Source organism: Saccostrea cucullata, unplaced genomic scaffold (genome assembly GCF_032062105.1).
Source record: "Saccostrea cucullata isolate Sc308-1 unplaced genomic scaffold, CSIRO_AGI_Scuc_v1 ctg10934, whole genome shotgun sequence".
NCBI lineage: Eukaryota > Metazoa > Mollusca > Bivalvia > Ostreida > Ostreidae > Saccostrea > Saccostrea cuccullata.
Window position 1 is genome coordinate 1 of NW_026923102.1, and position 16,639 is coordinate 16,639.

At 33.9% G+C, this 16,639-nt stretch overlaps 1 long non-coding RNA gene across 3 annotated transcripts; it reads right to left on the bottom strand.

Moving 5' to 3' along the window:
• Positions 1 to 9,331: 9,331 nt before the first annotated feature.
• LOC134263176 (uncharacterized) lies at positions 9,332 to 14,136 on the bottom strand. 3 transcript variants are annotated; one of them, XR_009991200.1, is made up of 4 exons: positions 14,038 to 14,136; positions 12,830 to 12,916; positions 12,368 to 12,454; positions 9,332 to 9,647 (listed from the first exon to the last, which is right to left on the bottom strand). It is a non-coding gene; the product is annotated as an uncharacterized LOC134263176 (long non-coding RNA). The 3 variants fall into 3 exon arrangements; XR_009991201.1 differs by having other exon boundaries at positions 14,034 to 14,136; XR_009991202.1 differs by having other exon boundaries at positions 14,023 to 14,112.
• Positions 14,137 to 16,639: the final 2,503 nt, after the last annotated feature.

The window sequence follows — 16,639 nt, forward strand, 5'->3', positions numbered from 1 at the left end:
TGTAATTAACCCCATGTCTCTATGACTTATAGTTTAAATGTTATAAGGTTTAATATTAAGCACAAAAGCATTTAAGGGCAGTAACTCATTCAAGGAGTCACCAGATCCTTTTGCACTTGAACATAAAAGTTTAGCCTAAAGTCCCATAAGACATTAGAGAAGGTTTTGTGTCTTTGCAGTTTACGGTTTTGGAGCATTAGCAATAAAAATGTTTTTCATACAAGGGGCAATAATTTTTAATAGGGTCAATCTTAAGGGATGAGAATGAAATCTAAGACAAAGTTTTAAAAGTACATATTAATGATGCATAGACATTAAGCATATGTTGAAAGACAAAAGAGATATAAAAAGAGCTAAATTTCTCAGTTTTGGAATGACCTTGACCTTTGACCTTTACATGAATTTTAAGCTCAAAGCTCAATGAATCTTATGCAGTTGGGCTCATGTCTCTATACCTTCTCGTTTTGAAAATTTTTAATTATTTGTAAAAATCAGAGACTTTCCAGGGCAATAACCCATTGAAGGAGTCACCAAATACTTTCACAATGAATAAATTCCAGAACTCTCTCAATTAGTCGAAGACCTAAGTGAAGGTTTCATATTTGTACGGTTTATGGTTTAGAAGTAGTAGCGATAACAAGGTTTTCCGCACAAAGGGTGATAACTTTTAGTAGGGTGAATCTTACGGAATACGAATTGAATCTTTCAAATAGTTTTAAGAGTACATATTCATGATGCTAAGACAGTTTCTTTATGTTAAGAGACAAAAAAGATATAAAAAGAGCTTAATTTCTCAATTTTAGAATGACCTTGACCTTTGACCTTTACATGAATTTTAACCTCAAAGGTAAATGAATCTTATGCAGTTGGTCCCATGTCTCTATCACTTCTCGTTTTGAAAATTTTTAATTATTTCTAAAATTCAAAAAGTTTCAGGGGCAATAACTCATTGAAGAAGTCAACGAAGACTTTTGCAATGAATAGATTCCAGAATCCTCTCAATTAGTCGAAGACTTTAGTGAAGGTTTCATATTTGTACGGTTAATGGTTTCGCAGTAGTAGCGATAACAAGGTTTTCCGCACAAAGGGCGATAACTGTTAATAGAGTCAATCTTATGGAATACAAATTGAATCTTTAAAATAGTTTTAAGAGTACATATTAATGATGCTAAGCCAGTTTGTATATGTTAAGAGACAAAAAAGATATAAAAAGAGCTCAATTTCTCAATTTTGGAATGACCTTGACCTTTGACCTTTACATGAATTTTAAGCTCAAAGCTCAATGAATCTTATGCAGTTGGTCCCATGTCTCTATCACTTCTCGTTTTGAAAATTTTTAATAATTTCTAAAATTCAAAAAGTTTCAGGGGCAATAACTCATTGAAAGAGTCACCGAATACTTTCGCAATGAATAGATTCCAGAGTCCTCTCAATTAGTCGAAGACTTTAGTGAAGGTTTGGTGTCTATACAGTCTACGGTTTCGGAGGAGTAGCGATAACAAGCATTTCTTGCGTAAAGGGAAGTAACTTCGAAAGGGGTCAAAGTTCAAACAAGGGCTGTCGTTTTTCAGAATAACTTTTGGTATCCAGTTTCATGAACTATAAAGTTTTTCGATAAGTCTTGCGGTTTCAAAAGTCCGGGAAGAAAAATAATAATAATAAACATAAGCATTTCAAGAGGTCTTTCCACAGAAAGGTGGAAAGCCCTAATAAGAAACAGAAGAATACCAATAGGTCTTTCCACGGAAAGGTGGAAAGACCTAATAATAATAAACATAAGCATTTCAAGAGGTCTTTCCACAGAAAGGTGGAAAGCCCTAATAAGGAAAAGAAGAAACAGAAGGAAATCAATAGGTCTTTCCACAGAAAGGTGGAAAGACCTAATAATTATCCGTATTCAACCAGTGTCAAGTATCCCTACACTAGCTTTTAAAATTATCTCCCAAATTCACCTACAGAAATTATTTATATATATATATATCTTTCTGAACCATCTAAAACATAACAGTTTCTGTGTTATCTGCATATTTGAGTAAACGTATTTTCCTAAACTATTTTTATTTTCTTTAATCATATATCCCACTATCTCTACATACACGTCATATTTATTCGGAGACGGATCTCTTTGGCGACAACCTCTACCTATTTTGAAAAATTGAAAATATACCGTTTTGAATTACACATTGTTGAGTTTGATTATATAGTACTTGTATCCACTTGATAAGGTCAGGACCAAAGTTTAAAAAATTTTAAATGTTCTGTACATAACTTTCCATGAAACCGAGTCAAAAGCCTTCTGATAATCAATGTGTAAAATAATTCTTGGTATATTTCTTGTCTTTGTACATTGAAGTACATCATAGGTAATACGTGTATTTCCACCAGTAAATCTATTCTTAAAGCTGACATGAACTCTCAAAAATGCATCATTTTTTATCTTTGTAAGACTTAATATATTCCTGTACGCCTTTGTCCGCCATATTTCATCGATTCCGCCATATTTACTCGACAATTTTTGGCCACCTGTACCTGTTATATAAAGCCTTGTACGATAGCATCACTTGAGTGATTTTCTAGCCTGATTGTCGACATGTACACATCTCCGATAACAAAGTTTTTAGAAGTCCATAAACTGACCAAATACATGTTTGAAAAGTAAAAATTCAACAAAAAATAGAACTATACCGAGAATTAAATTATTTTTTAATGCATTTGCAATTTAGAAAATAAACTAACACGGAATACATACATGTACCCCAAACACCCATGCAGGTCGAGAAAACGCGTCAAACGCAGTGATAAAAACATTTACCTGACTACGTGCTATCGTTACAGGGATGTGCACATGTCGAAAGAATTATCCTATTTTATTTTTATTGAAAAATGCATCTCAGAAATCATGTCCTCCATTGCTGACTCAACCGTAAGAAACTGCTTGGACCCGCGTGGCCCATGCCGATCATTTTATTTGGTCAGGGAAAATATCAAAGGTTGAAAGCTCAGTGGGGTTGATTGAAAAAAAAATGCAAGTAATTTTTTCAAAAATAAACATTACTCTTGTCTGTACATGTTGTAAATAAAATTTACGATTAAGTACATGGTTTAACTTCATCAAATTCATTAAAAAAAGCAGGCATTATTACGAATCATTCGCCTTTTGAAGATATTTTCCCGTGATATGAGGGGGGAAGGGGGGTGTGTGTGTGTGATAAAACATGCATAACACTCTCATAAAAATAATGTAAGAAAAACGTCTTAAACAGATTGGATTTCTTTATGATCAATTATTATCAAATAGATACTGTTTATTGGCTTTATTAGACCTTATATAATTTGATTTAAAGTTATTTATAATTTTATGCACTATGATAGAAAAAGTGAGCAGTTCACATACCCCACGCTCCCCCAAAAGTCGAAGTGCTGAAATTCCCAGAAAAAAATAAAGGAATCGTAATTTCCTTGTAATATGCACATCTATAAACATTGTGTCCTAAATATCTGCAAAGTTTGACGAAATTGTGTGCAGCGGTTTATGAGGAGTTGCGCTGACAAACTGCTCACCTCTATATTCAAGATATGGCCAAAATCTAAATGTAAAAGTGCGGAAATTCCCGAAAAATAAATAATTCGGAATTTCCTGGTGATGTGCAAATCTACACACATTGTTTCCTATAAATATCTGCAAAGTTCGACAAAACTCTGTACAGTGGTTTATGAGAAGATGCGCTGATAAAAAAAAAAAGACTGACTGACGGGTCAAAAACATTATACCTCACGCGTGGGGTATAATAAACGAGTTTGATTCTTTGGTACAATGACAATGAAAATAGAATTTAATGTGAATTAAATTTCTAGAAAAAAATAATTAAGGATTATTAGAAAAAGCATATAGGAAGAGAGAGTAAACTCCTCGTGAGAATTCCACATTCTACCTAAAACTAGCTTTTTAAAAATTCTCTTGTCTGTTGTCCAAGTTCGACACATACGTTTGAGAAGGTATTCGAGAAAGTTCCCAATGTTCCCATTCCTGTGATGTATATTTCAACTTAATTATATCCCCCGCCTGAAAAGTGGGAGGTTATATAGTAATCGTTATGTCCGTTCGTCTGTCTGTTACGCTTTGGGGTACCCATCTCTTATCTGCAAATCCTCTTCTACCATTTAGAGAAATTTAATGAAACTTTCAAAGAATCTTAAGTTTATTACATATTACCATTATTCACCTCCTATTTTACTTTTTGATCTGACACGTATGGGTTTAGGGAAATATGGAATTTGCCATTATAACCATAGGGGAGGCGGGGTATGAGCTCATTGCTCATAATACATGTACGTCTAGTTTCTCTCTCAATTTGGGCGTTTGGGTTAATTTCCTGTTCAAAGTAAAATTATTATTCAATTTATGAAGTTTCGACATCCCGCCTGAAAAAAAAATCCTTGATCTGTCCTAAGGCATAATAAATGGTACAGCACAAAGTGCGTAGGATTTTATACCTATCATTGCCCCAACGGGTGGTTACAGACAGAAAGAGAGAGAGAGAGAGAGTTCAATATACAAAAGAATAAATAACTAGGAGACTTATTGTTCACAGAACAATAAGAGGTCTTTCCACCTTTTGAAATTTTTTATTGTTTTATATTTTACTCTCTTATTTAATTTTAAGGGAAATGGCTTAAAAAAAGAAAATGAAAATTTAAAAAAAAATTGAAATGGCCTTGACCTTTGACCTTGATCAGGTCTTCAAGGCCAAAGGTCAAGAGTCACATTGCAATTGACCCCATGACTCTACGACTTCTAGTTTTATAGTTATAAGTTTAAATATTAAGTGCAAAGAAGTTAAAGGGCAATAACTCATATAAAGGGTCATTAGATCATTTAGTACTTATACAATAAAGGTGTGTCTAAAGACCCTTAAGACATTAGTGAAGGTTTCATGCCTCTACGGTCTATGGTTTTGAAGTAGTAGCGATAACAATGTTTTTCGCATAAGGGGCAATACCTTTTGATAGGGTCAATCTTGGGGAACAAGAACGAAATCTTTGAAATAGTTTTACGAGTACATAATAATGATGCAAAGACTGATTGCATACGTAAAAAGACAAAAGAGATATAAAAAGAGCTTAATTTCTCATTTTTGGAATGACCTTGACCTTTGACCTTGACAATATATTCAAGGTCAAAGGACAAGGGTCACAATGCAATTGACCCCATGCTTCTACCATTTATAGTTTTCAAGATACAAGGTTTAATAGTAAGTATAAAGTAGTTAAGAGGCCGTGTCAGTAACCATTGAGATTTACATGGAAAGTCAAAAATTTTGAATTGGGCAAAAACCACCCTTAAATATTTGAACAACAACAAAAAACACATTTAAGACAAATTTTACAAATTTATTCATCATCAATGGTTTCCATGGCAACAAATGTGATTTGCATAGTAAATTCTCAATGAAACATTGTAAAATAATACAAATTTGGACATATTTAAATGCAGAGGGGGGAACAATTGGAAGGTCTAAATTTGTTTTCTTATACTAAAATAATGAAAGATGCATCAGAAGAAAATATCTTTATGTCTGTAAGTATTTTTAAAAAATTTGATATGGTTGCTATGGCAACCGAAAAATGACAAGGTTTTCGTGATGGGAATATCCGTGGAAAATTAAGTTTTTCAAAAGTTGAATACTTAAAAACGCAACAACCGTAGATATTGTATGTCATACAAAGTTAAAGATATATCCCAATACTATGAAATAATAAAATAAAAATTGGTAATCGGATGTCCCAATTTTTTTTTTCAGAAATCAAAATTTGCATTTTTTTCAAAACACTTTCAATGGATTTTCGCAAGTTTTGGCAATTTTTTTTTAAATATTACAACAGATATTTAACAGTTAGATGCCATATCTACAGAAACATAGTACTTTAGAAAAATCTCCATAAAATGTACGACTTTTTTACAAAACAATAGGAAAAGAAATCTCCATAGCAACGGAATTTATACCCTAGCAACTGACTTGACTAGGATCGGCAAAACATGAAACATACACCCAGGAAATTAAAGCCTCTCAAGTGGAATATTTGGGTCATGGCATCCTGATCAACTGTCAACCCTGTTGTACTTACCCCATCATATAAGTAATAATAAGTACCATTGCTCTACAATGTCTAATAGTTATACAATATAGTCAGAATGTGGACCAAATATGCAAAAACTTGACCATATATGACATAACAAAAGCCGAAGTTATATGTCAAAATGACGCAATGTTCAACCCAAAGGGACTCCAATGCTCTGTCTACTGGCTAATTTACATTGCTGTACCATGTTTATTATTCAAGTTATAAACCTAAAAACAACTAGAATTGTCCAAATGGGACAAAATACCCCCCGCTGGGTTTTTCAGAAGTGCTAAATCATGAATATTTTATGGATCTAAGAGAAGAGAGAAAAGCTAAAACATTTTAGTGCAAATGTAATTGCTCATTATTTTTTTTATAAATGAAACGAAGGTGCAGCCTAAAAAATAGACTGAATGTATGGATCACACATGAATTATGAATTTTTTTTGTCAGTGACCTTGAACTTGCATAAATGACCTTGGTTTAAAGTCATGACAAGTTCTCAGGTCAAAGCAATGTTTGTGTAAAATGGGAACCTTCCAAGTTTATCCATAAGAAAGATATGGACCAGACATGAATTATAATTTTTTTACTGTCTGTGCCCTTGAACTTGGACAACTGACCTTGGGTCAAAGTCATGACACACCCTTATGTCATAAGTAATCTTTGTGTAAACAAGAAAGTATCCAAGTTTATCAATAAGAATGATATGGACCAGGCACAAATTATGAAGTTTTTCCTTTCAGTGACATTAAACTTACACAAAGAACCTTGGGTCAAGGTCATGACACATCTTCAAGACAATAAGCAATCTTTGTGTAAAACAGGAACTTACTACCTTTTTCAATAAGATAAATATGTACAAAACATGAATTATGAACTTATTGCTTTTATAACCTTGAACTTGCATAGATAACCTTGCATCAAGGTAATGATACACCCTTAGGTTATAAGGAATCTTTGTGTGAAATAGGAACTAACCAGTTTATCCATAAGCAATATATGGACCATGCACATATTAAGAAATTTTCCTTTCAGTGACCTTGAACTTAAATAACCTTTGCTGAAGGTCATAACACACCAGGTCATAAACCCTCTTTGTGTGAAGTAGTAGATTCAAGTTTATCCAAAATAAAGATATGTACCAAACATGAATTTTACAATTTTTCTTTTAGTGACCTTGAACATGCACAAATGACCTTGGGTCAAGGTCATGACACACCCTTAGGTCATGAGGAATCTTTTTGTAAAATGGGAACTTACCAAGTTAATCCATAAGAAAGATATGGAACGGACACAAATAATGAAATTTTTCTTCCAGTGACCTTGAACTTCCCCAAATGACCTTGAGTCAAGGTCATGACACACTCTTAGGTCATGAGCAATCTTTGTATGGAGTAGTAGATTCTAATGTTCCTCCGTAAGAAAGATATGGACAGTACATGTTTGCACAGCTAGACAGACAGACGGACGGATAGACAGACAGACAGACAAGCTGATTCCTATATACACCCCCCCCCCAAACTTCGTTTACAGGGGGTATAATGAGAAGTAGTGTCTGTTAAACACAAGACGACCTTATACTTGTTCACATGAAAATAAACCTTAACATCAGCAAGGCTTATGAAAATGTAGTTTACAGCAACTTTATATTTCAAGTTTATATTATTTTACTATCAAATATCAATGTTCACAAAAAGTATCACAGATATGAACGTAAAACAAGAGTGTTCCATTGAATATGTGTGTCTCAGGAATGACATATCAAATTGTGACAGACAGATAGACTGATGGTCAGCTAGTCAGACTGACAGACAATGGAGAAGTGATCCCTAAGAGTCCCCTTGCTATCCAGGCGACACAACTAGGCACCATTACAGCATATCTGGTACCTGATTCTGAGACTGAATTTTTTCTGAAGTGTACACTCAAATATTTTACAGAAATATTTTGCTAGAAATAATAATATATCGTATAAGTGGAAATTTTAGCGAGATGCAAATTTAGCGATTTCTACCAAAGTCTGGTATTTTATTTTTAGACAGAAGTAATTTTAGCGATCTTAAAATGTTTACTAAAGAAGCTATTACAAATAATAAGACATTAATTTTTAGCAATATTCAATTTTAGCGATGTCAGCACCCTCTCTAATAGTGCCAAAATTAAATCCTCGCTAAAAATTCTACTTATACAGTATGTTCTTCAAAGTACATTTATGCACAGTAAACAAGAAGTATGACACATTTGATTTTAGATATTATCTATTTTAACCAACTAGAGCTAGAGCAGTATAATCCAAGTGTTGTCCACAGACAGATGGACAAACAAACAGGGTGATTCCCATACTTGTCAACCTCCAGCACGTAAAAATCTGGTCATGACCAGATTTGGAAAGTAAAAAATCTGGTCATAACGCGTAACGACATTCACGACATATTTACCATGATTAAATTTTATACATATGTATACAAAGTATTTGTGTATTGAGAATTCTTTTATTGAAAAAGGCTTTAATTTACTATGACAAAAATTCATACATAATCTGATTAAATTTACATGTTAAAAAAAGAGAATTGAAGTTTTCATTATTTCAGTATTGACCTTAAGTAAAAGTGCATTTTTTTAAAAAGCCTTTTCAGTTTCTGTTAAATTTTAAAGTTTATACATGTACCAATTTCAGTTTTGAAGTTATTTTTTCTCTCTCTTAATCAATTAACTACTGCAATATGTATTAAATGTGAAGTTAGATCAACACTGTCTTCGATCACTTTATTTTATCTAGAATGAAAGTTTTTTTTCCCAACATTCCTTGATATCTTCATACCGGTAAATATTGTTTCTCTATTTCTTGGTTCAATCAGAGACATGTGTTTGGTTCAATTTGTTCCTGCTGGCCCTGATAACGATCTAGTTCTATCGGAAGCCATTTTAATTGACTTCAAACATTGATTTGTCAAAACAACACCCAGTTAATTGTTTACACCTGCACTGATAATTAATCCATCGGCATTGTTTACGTAGATCTAAGCTTGGGTTGTAACTGGAAGTTAAAAGTGCAACCTAATTTACGAACCAAATCCGGAAATTGGGAAATTTTCGTGTTGTTCTGCAAAAATCGGGTGAAAAGCATGACCCGCCGGGTCATAAAAAATAATCGGGTTACGGGTTGAAAAATCGGGTGTGACCCGACCAAATCGGGTGAGTTGGCAACTATGGTGATTCCTATATCCCCCTTCCAAAAACTTTGATATCAAAATCTTAAACTTAGTAAGAAAATGTTTTTTAGTTCACTGCTTTAAGAGCCATATCAGAAATCTGATTCAAATTGTTCATGTTCCCTTCAGCTGTCAAGTCATTTTCTTCACAGTCAGTGTTAGACCTCTGCCTTTTCACCAATGGCATCAAGATACATAATCAAGGTCTTCCTTCTAAGTAATGGACTATCTTCATGCTCTTGAGAATCCTGGCATTCAGATAACTTTCACAAGGTGTTTGGAAAAGTTGTTGTCTGAAGTTGATTCCATCTACAAAAGAAAGATACAAAATAAATCCAGCTAACAACTTCATTTAAAACAAGTTCATTTTGACACAAATGTTACTCATGCTGAGACAGTGTTTCACAGCCCTGAGCCAAAGTCACACCTTCAATGTCAAGGTCAAGGTAAAATTTGATGGAGTTTTCAGGTCTGTATTTCTATATGCCTCATTGAACAGCTTCATACTTGGCATACAATGCTCCTAATGATAAGGTGGTGTGCCATGACCCTAACTCAATGTCAAACTTCAATGCTAAGGTCACAGTAGACTTCAATGAAATTGTCTTATCTGAAATGCATTTCATACCTGCCTCAAAAGCACAGCTTACATGACACAAATGTGCCTCATGATATCAGTCTTTAACAACCTTTGACAGAAGACCAGGTGAGCAATATGGGCCCATTTTTGGCTTCTTGTCTGGGTTTGAAATATGAAGTTCATAGGTCAAATGGATTTAAGTTATTGAGTCACAATCCTTTCAAGTTTGAAGTTTCCAGGACATATACAGACCCTGAGACGTGCTACTACCCCAAAAAAGCGTGTGACTTTCGTGCGCTTTCCGTTTCGTGCAAACCGTGTAGCGTTTCGTGCAAACCATGCAGCGTTTCGTGCAAACCGTGTAGCGTTTCGTGTAAACCGTGCAGCGTTTCGTGTAAGCTCCAAAGCGTTTCGTGCAAACCGTGTAGCGAGCGTGCGACAAGCGTGTGAGAAACGTGCGACTTTCGTGTAAGAACCGTGTAAGAAACGTGTGACTTTCGTGCAAGAATCGTGCAAGATTCATTCGGAAGTCATTTCATTTTAAATATGGCTATCGACGGGTCAGGATGTCAAATTCTATAAGTATTTTATTATTGAATTAGTTATGCTTGTGATATTTTAGGAGTAAAAACGAACAAAAAAAAAAGGAACAGCAAAATTAAATTTCACGGTAATGTATAATATATATTTGTTTGTTTTCTTTTCCTTCTAAAGAAAATGTGTTCTAATTAATCAACGATGTACAACAATTTTAAGGGCATTGAATTCAATATACTATCAACGCGATCATGGCTTCTTAAATTTTTTTTCTTAAATATAAAGAAAGAAATACCGGTATAATTTTTTTTTAATTTAAAGCAAAAATTAATATATCAGGACTCCGCTCTTGTCTTTACATTTAAAGTACTTGAAAGAAAGTTTTAAAACGATGTGTCATTTAATACTTTTTAAAACATAAAACTTCTTGCTCATTATTGTCAAATAAATGGACTTTATAATTTTAATTCACATGCGCTGACGACCACATGTTTAATAACGAGGGGGAGGGGGGGGGGCTTGAATTAAATTACTAGTATAGTCTTTCATTTTTTGTTGGAATTTCAATCTAATGTAAGTTTAAATAAATGCTTAATTTTCTATTCCTTTTTTTTAACCCTTTGTTAAATATGTGCGCAGAAACACCCCTTAAAATTGTAATGGAATCTTCTTTCCGCCTTTTGTAATAAAGGTCATATACAACAGCGATCACGAGCTCCGAGTGCATGGCAACTGAAAACCTGTTTTGCTATATGTACGTGTTGAGTTCTTGGCTTAATGACACCTGAAACTTATTTTTATTTCGTCTAGATATTTCAGTTTTCTTTTAATATACCTGAATGCCGGTGTAAAGATCTATCTACATTGTAGGTACAGTGTATAGTCAAATGCCGCGACTATTTTAATTAATGTTCACATATATACATACGTTTGGTCGGGTTTTGAAATGAAAGATTTTACATTATGATGGTTATACTGATGTTATTTGATAAGCTTCATGTAAAAAGAGAAAGAGAATAAAAATAGATTAAGACATCACATATAACCCCCCCCCCTTTACCAGTTTCCCTCCTATACATGCTTACGTAAGATAATTTAAAAATGTATCAATAATCGTTAGTAGAGTATATAGGCAAATTTTATTATTAAATGAAAATCAAGAAAGATAATCTGCCTACGGAAATCAAACACAATATAATCAATATTATCTGAAATCAATCAGTTCATATTCCTGCAGTAAGTTATATTGAAATGAATGACTAATATATAAAAGAAATATATTTTATCAAACAGTCATTCATGATATCGGCATTTCGCTTTTAAGCAGTTAGATAAATAAATACGAAATGACAATTATTTATTAGTAAATTACAACTGTCAGAGTATTAAAAATTTCTATCGGTTTATATAATACTAGTGTACTGATATTTAATTTAAACAGTTGCTAAATATGGCTTTGTGAAAAATTTCCATTTAATTAATAATAAAACCGTAATAATGCCCGAGATATTCCGAGTAGAAAATCCAAATCGAGGCCAAAACGTGCGGGAATCGTGTACAAAGCGTGTCAGAAACGTGTACAAAGCGTTTCGTGCAGCCTTTCGTGTAAACCGTGCAGCCTTTCGTGCAAAGCGTTTCGTGTAAACCGTGTAGCGTTTCATGCAAACCGTGTAGCGTTTCGTGTAAACCGTGCAGCGTTTCGTGCAAACCGTGTAGCGTTCGTGTACCGTTCGTGCAGCGAGCGTGTGGGGTAGTAGCACGTCTCAGGGTCTGTAGCATTTGAGTTATCTCTCGACAAAATGGATGAACAAAGTGATTACCGGTACTCTTTGAGGCTGGGCTCTTATGAACAAGCTGATGCTCAAAGTAGTTCTAAACAATTCAGTACATGTAAAAAATTCTGTACACAAACCTCTATTTGTTCCATATGCTTTGAATCTGGTTGTACTTCATGGTTATTTGGTAGTTCACATAGCAACTCATCATCATCATGATTCTCCTGAAAGTATTTCATATCTGTTTACAAATTTACATGACCCTACTGCATATAGTTGCTGATTCTTTATGATAAACAAGCTGATGCTAAAAGTAATTTAAAGCAAGATAAGTTTGTGAAACAGTATGCCCCCAGCGTCAACAAATATTGAAAAGCTAGTTTTAGCAAAAAGATCAAGGTCTAAAGGTTACTGACGTTGGTGTAATTTAAAAGAACTTAATTAGTGGATTATGTATACCAAATATGATCTCACAGTTCAAAAGTCATGGTAAAGGTTAAAGCTGACAACAGATAGACAGAAAGGACAAACAAAAATATGTTCATGCTCTTTGGGCATAATAATTCAGTACATGTACATGTAAAAATTTCAATACAAACCTTTATTTGTTCCACATTAATTGGATCTGCTTGTACTTCATGGTTATTTGGTAGTTCACATTGCAACTGATTATCATCATGATTCTCCTGAAAATATTTTAGACCTGTTTACAAACTTACTTGAGCCTATAGCATATATAATGACTGGGATATGATATAAGACATTAAACTGGACAAAGGGGATACTCCAAAGTATTCAGAAATTGTGCCCAACCTGATCAAGGGCTTAGGAGGAATAGCACCCCACCCACTCCTTACTTTTTTGGGAAGTCAAAATTTCCTGTAGTTAAAATTTATAAATCCTGGTTCCCCTCCCCTCCCACTTTAAGGGTCAGGAGCAAATTTTGAAACCAGAGTTGAGTTTGTTATCCTAGTTTCCCTTCCCCTTTTCAAATCAATATTAGCAACCTCAAGTTTTGTCATCTTGTTTTAGTGTAGCTGCAGAACTGTAGCTCTCCGAAAAAATATATATTGAAAGACCTGAGATAATGAGGTATAGCGGGTATGGCTATGAATTTTATGAAATATTGTTTGAGATATTACTTATCAAAAGAACACCAATATGCAGACATACACGAGTGGAAATCTACCAATTTGACCTTATCAGTGATTGATGAATATGCTCTAAATAATAAAGTCTGAAATATGTGGCATTTTTCAGTTTTTTTTTTTTTATATATTTTCTGTGCCAGGAAAACGTCAGAACCAGCGCCATTACGAAAACTGGAAATTTCGCTATTTCCAGTCAGAGTTGATTTCCCATACCTGGGAACCGCATTAAATGCCGTTGTCACAATTTATCAATGGCACAATGCTTTTAGTACTTGATAATATCAATGAAAAGAAAATAATCACTCATCATTTCGATACAGGACTTGTATATTTTTTTTTAATTTGTAAACGCACGAAATGAAAACAAATCTCGACAGTCAGAGAAAATGTTTCCATCGGATCATATATTTACAAACAAACCATAAAAACTATATTGGTAAGTACTAGAGGCATTGTACTATTGATAAATTGTGAGTTTGACAAGTAATTGCAAGTATCGAAAATACACCCGAGAATGCCGCCTCTGCTTGGAATTCCCAGTTTTCGTAAAGGCCCCGGTTCTGGCGTTTTCCTCGCACGTAAAATATAGAAATAGTTAAAAAGCCAGGAAAACGTCAGATATTTCGGACTATAAATAGTACTTTTCAGTCACCTACAAACTCTTGATGCTGTCATGTCCTCTGTAACCGCACAAGACCTGCTTTATACATCTTTCCACATGGTGTTTTTCTTCTCCGACTTCTGCTGCAACACCACTTTCTGTTCTTTATCAGCAAGAGAGTTCCACAAAAGGGAGATAATCGCTCACGCGTTTTCATATTTGTGGTACATTCTAAATCAAATTATTTGCTTTAGAGTACCCAACTACCTTTTTTTATTATTGGATTTATAACTTCAAAGCTCGTAGTTTCTATTGCATGTATGATTATGATAGAGTTTGGTTGCGTTTTTGTGTAAAATATTTATAAAAATCATGCTGATTTTACAGCATTTGGTAGAAACAAAGCAAAGTAGGCCCCAATGCTTTAAAATAAACATGGGAAAAATTAAATCTCCCATATATATTGAAATTAAGAAAAACATAGTTTGATTCTGTAATTAATTTTGACAGGGTTATCAATAATCAAATTTCACACTTTTCGAGCATTAAAATCGCCGTTGCTATGGTAACAAGGATGATGTGACCCAAATAACTCATGTTTGAAAGGACATTCATCTATACTTCCATGCACCCAAATATTAAAGCAAAATATTTTTTTTCACATTCCACTCACTTTATATACAATACTCAATGGTTACTGACACGGCCTCTTAAAGGGCAATAACTCATATAAGGGGTCATCAGATTCTTATGCACTTATACAGTGAAGTTAGGTCTAAAGACCCTTAAGACATTAGTGAAGGTTTGGTGTCTCTAGGGTCTACAGTTTCCGAGGAGTAGCGATAACAAGGTTTTTCGCACAAGGGGCAATAACTTTTAAAAGGTTTAATCTTAGGGGACAAGAATGAAATCTTTGAAACAATTTTAAGAGTACATACTAATGATGCATAGACATTAAGCATATGTTGAAAGACAAAAGAGAAACAAAAAGAGCTAATTTTCTCATTTTTGAAATGAACTTGACCTTTGACCTTTACATGACTTTTAAGATCAAAGGTCAATGAATCTTATGCAGTTGGTCCCATGTCTCTACAACTTCTTGTTTTGAAAATGTTTAATTATTTGTAAAATTCAAAAAGTTTCAGGGGCAATAACTCATTGAAGGGGTCACCGAATACTTTCGCAATGAATAGATTGAAGAGTCCCCTTTATTAGTCGAAGACATTCGTAAAGGTTTCATACATCTGAGGTTTATGGTTTCTGAGGAGTAGCGATAACAAGCATTTCTTGCGAAAGGGGCAATAACTACGAAAGGGCCCAAGGTTCATTTACGCAGGGTGAACTGCAATTATCTTTTATAGAGTATATTCTTATGGACTATAAATCTTTTTGATATATCTTGAAACAAAAAATCACACGGCGGAAAAATAATAAAAAACTAGGAGACTAATTGTTCTCTGAACAATTAACGGCTTTCCACCTTTTTTAAGTTTTCATGTCATTTGAATTAAAAAAAAAAAAAAAAAAAAAAAAAAAAAAAAAAAAAAAGTTTCTCCAGCTGGGCTTGAACCTACAACCCTCAGTTTGTAAGTCGGACACGCTAACCATTGAGCCATCAAGTTGTACGCAAGTAAGCGCATTTTGTAAACAAATTTATTTTTTGAAGGTGGAAGAGGATACCTGTAGTTTCGTAGGAAAGTCCCGGTCAAATTTCTTAAAAAACTGAGATCTTGCCGGTTTGATGTGATATTGTATGTAGGAAAATGATTAGAATAATTATGGGACACATTTGCAGTGAAGCAATGACACTTAGCATATATAGAGTCGTAAAAGCGAAAGTAATACACGTGGTCAGTTGCAGAGGAAATTCAAAATCCCGGAAAAACAGTGAGTGAGTCATGGACATTTTTTCTACACTATATTGTATAAAGCGGGGTATCTGCAATTGATTTAACCTATCTAAATTGCGTGGAAAGAATTTATTTGATATGAAAAATCGCTATTTCCGAGATATAGATTTAAATCTAAATAAAATTAAAATAAATTCCATACACCTAAGAAAGCAAGAATACTTGGTATTAAAATGTCGTAATAGAGCAGGAAAATCGAATGATATTCACAATAATTGCAGAAATAGCCAATACGAGTTTTAATTAATTTTTATGCTCAGCAATAACTAAATTTCAGTCAGAAAAAAAATGCAGATTTTGCCGATATTCACTATAATTTCAAAATACTTTAGAGACTCACCTTCAAACTCTCAGGACACTTTCTTTCAGGTCTATTCTTGCTTTTATTACGAATCTTATGCCGATATTTCGTTTCGTTTGACTTGTAGACATTTTCTCTAAGTTGGTGTTGATTTTCTTTTTAAAAGGGGGGGGGGGTGTGTATATTTTATACGCATTTGTTAGAGTGATGGTTGTAAATACCTCCACGACCTTTAGCTTGATTGTGACCTTTGGGTCAATGGGGTCAAAGGTCAAGGTCATTTATCAAGGTCAAAGGTCAAGGTCATGAAGAGAGAGAGAGAGGTAAACTTGAGATTAACACTTGAAGCTGAATCTAGATAAAGGTAATGAATATTTCTTTATGACCTTTTGAGTAAGGGTCAAGGTCAGAGGTCAAGGTCAAATATCAAGGTCAAAGGTCAAGGT